The sequence below is a fragment of the Mastomys coucha genome, unplaced genomic scaffold (genome assembly GCF_008632895.1).
Source record: "Mastomys coucha isolate ucsf_1 unplaced genomic scaffold, UCSF_Mcou_1 pScaffold9, whole genome shotgun sequence".
In the NCBI taxonomy this organism is placed as follows: Eukaryota; Metazoa; Chordata; class Mammalia; order Rodentia; family Muridae; genus Mastomys; species Mastomys coucha.
Window position 1 is genome coordinate 109,059,524 of NW_022196915.1, and position 2,977 is coordinate 109,062,500.

Below are 2,977 nucleotides of genomic sequence, written 5' to 3' on the forward strand. Positions count from 1 at the left end.
ACACACACAAATAAAAAGTATATGCAGTTATGTTTTAAAATAATAGTAAAAAGAGAAAGGTAAAATGAATTGCATGGGGTGGAACGCTAGCCTAAGGAGGTAAAATTGAAGGAATATCGGTGCGCTTTGGCTCAAATGAAACTCGAATGTTTCCAAGGCTGTCACAGCTTAGGGTTCTAGAGTCCACAGAAAACTCTCAGCAGCAGTTGAAGGGTGAGATGGTTTCTGCTCTCTGATTAATCCCTCTAGCACCAAAAAGCATCCCCACACCATGGAGGAGGAAGGAGGAGAGTTAGCCCTGGGGAGGGAGGTGCCTCCACTTCTCACCTAGTCATCCAAACTTGTTGGGCTCTCTTCTGCTGCTCAAGAAGGGTAGGTTTATCATACTGAACCATCAATACTCAGCAAAAGAAAGGAGCAGAAGAGAGGACATAGATAATCTTTTCTAATATAGAATGGAGGAAACAGCTTCCAGCTCTATTTCCCAAAGGGTGGAAGAGGAGCAGCCAGGGGCTGCACAGGTTCTACACAGAGAGCTGAATTAGGATAAGAGCCTGGGAGAATACTGAGGAAGCTTTAGCACAAAGATTAGCACAGTGTAGAAGAAGGGTGTCTGTCGCAGCAGTCAGGGTTAGCAAAAAGCAGTCAGACTAAGGGCATGTCACCAAGAGCTCTGCTTTTCTTTGGTTTGCCTAGATGGAAAAACACTATCAGAGAGCAAAGCCACTTGAGCTAGATCTGAAATTCAAATATAATATTTTATGTCTCTTCCCTTCAGTGTTATGCCTGTGACCTAAGAGTGTTCTCTCTCAGATGATTAAACATGTGAAGGGACAAGAAAGGGAACACAGCTGGGAATAGGAAAACTGAGGAAAAGCTCTTCATGCTTTGGATGAACAGTTAGTGATTGTAGTTGATTCAAACACTAGATGCACCACTACCACCACCCTGCCCAATTTTGCTTATCATTCCAGGAAGACAAGGAGAAAGAAATGCAAAAGCCAAACTTCTCACCATCCAATATGGACACAGACAAAGAATGCTTTGGCAGTCATTGGCAGGGTTTTACAAATCTTCTCCCAACACTACATGAGAACTGGAAAGAAGGATAAGGAAGACAGGAAGATTCTGAAGCAGAGTTGAACAAAAATTTACTATTTCTTTGTTTTGGGAAATAGTCAAAAAGTATTACAAAGATACTACTAGGCAAATGAGGGAAGTGTAGCCTAGGATTTATTCTATGGAAGCTGGACTTCTGCCCCCTACAACTCATCATCAATATCCTGCCCTTGTAAGGAGTTTTTTTTTCTTCCACTGCTCTTCTTTTAGATCTCCTTTCTTACTAGAGATGTGGAGAACATCTGCTGAAATGGTAGTGTGTAGATTTGGATCCAGGGCAGGTAATATTAGGTTTAGGATAATATCATTTTTAATATTAAGAGGTATGCCCTGTAAGGTTATTCCCATCACTTGGCTGTTACATGTACAAACACCACAATTACTAAGAGGAATATTTTAGAGTTACCTTGTCAAAATTATGTACTGCTTTGTTACCCATGAGTTTGAAGAGAAAACTGAGAAAAGGGGAGAACCAATATATTTTGAATATGTATCTGTGAAGCAGTGTCATGGCTCACAAAGAAAGAAGGTGGTTTACAGAGAGATGAGCAACCCTAATAAAACACAGATAAAAGTATGTCTGTTCTTTTGCTAAATCACAGGGGTAAAGAACCCTAATGAGAGCCATTACTGCAAAGAAGCCAGTTGGATATTTGAAAAGTTCTAGTTTGGAATTTCTGAATGATTAAATCAAACAGATTTACCTAAAGATTTTGTAGTGTTTTTTTTTTTTTAAAGAGAGTAAGATGAAATTAAATTGACTACAACTCCACCAGCCAACACATCATGATATTAACTTGAATAGGCTTGAGCTCCTTGCCATTGCAGCTGTGTTCACGGGTTTTTTTTTTTCGCGTTTAAGTCATATTTTCCAATCTTTGACTGTAGGGAAGTCAGCTTTGAGCTTCATATGTCACCCCCTCTCCATTATTTATTGCACCTCAAGTTCCCGCTTGTTTGAGGTTCAGCACCGCGGACAGTGACCCTGGCCAATCACCCTTCCTTGAAGAAGCCCACAAGGTAGAGAAGTATAAAGGTCTCCTAGAATATATCTTCCTGTAAAGGCAGGGTTTCGCCTCCTCTTTTTCTTAAGATGGAAAGGAAATTAACCATCACTGCTTCAACTGACTGTAATAACACACCTCGAGGCAGAAGCTTTTCAACTATTTGATACCAGAGAAGCATCCTACCCAATCGATCTTTCTATTAGGACCCCTGATGAAGTGCATAGAAAGACTCTCGGGATCTATTCAGAGAGCGAAATTTCTCAAATCTCTAGAGGTCTCAATCTATTCGATGTATTTCAGGAGAACATGAAGAAAGGAGCTGTATTGGGCAATCGAGGTCTTTTAGCTTAATCCTCGCATTTTCCTATTCCTTCTCTCGAAGGCTACTAGGCTGTTTACAAATAGAGATAACTGAAAGAAAACGCAAGAGAGCCATCTGCTGTCTTAAGCTGTGATAAAAAAGGCTGCGTGGAGCTGGAGAGAAACCAGGAGAGTGCAGAGGAAACCAAACATAAGGAGGATACTGACAAGGCTTCTTCTTGCCTTAGAATCTCTTCAGGCTTATTAATTTCATCTTTGACTTTAAATAAAACAAAGAGAAAGATAGGAGGGAGAGAGGAGAGGAGAGAAGAGGAGAGGAGAAGAGAAGAGAAGAGAAGAGAAGAGAAGAGAAGAGAAGAGAAGAGAAGAGAAGAGAAGAGAAGAGAAGAGAGGAGAGAGACTATTTAGGAAGAGGGTTTTTATCTGATTAAGCCCTTAGGAGTGTGAACTCCAATTAAGTGCTCTTGGTTCTTGGTTTCTGGTTTTTTTCTTTTCTTCTTTCCTTCCTTTTTAATTTTTTTTTTTTTTTT

The 2,977-nt window shown here is 40.2% G+C and overlaps 1 protein-coding gene across 1 annotated transcript in view; it reads right to left on the reverse strand.

Moving 5' to 3' along the window:
• Fgf14 (fibroblast growth factor 14) overlaps positions 1-2,977 on the reverse strand; it is a 669,954-nt gene that overhangs the window by 213,910 nt on the left and 453,067 nt on the right. The gene's annotated exons all lie outside the window — the stretch shown is intronic.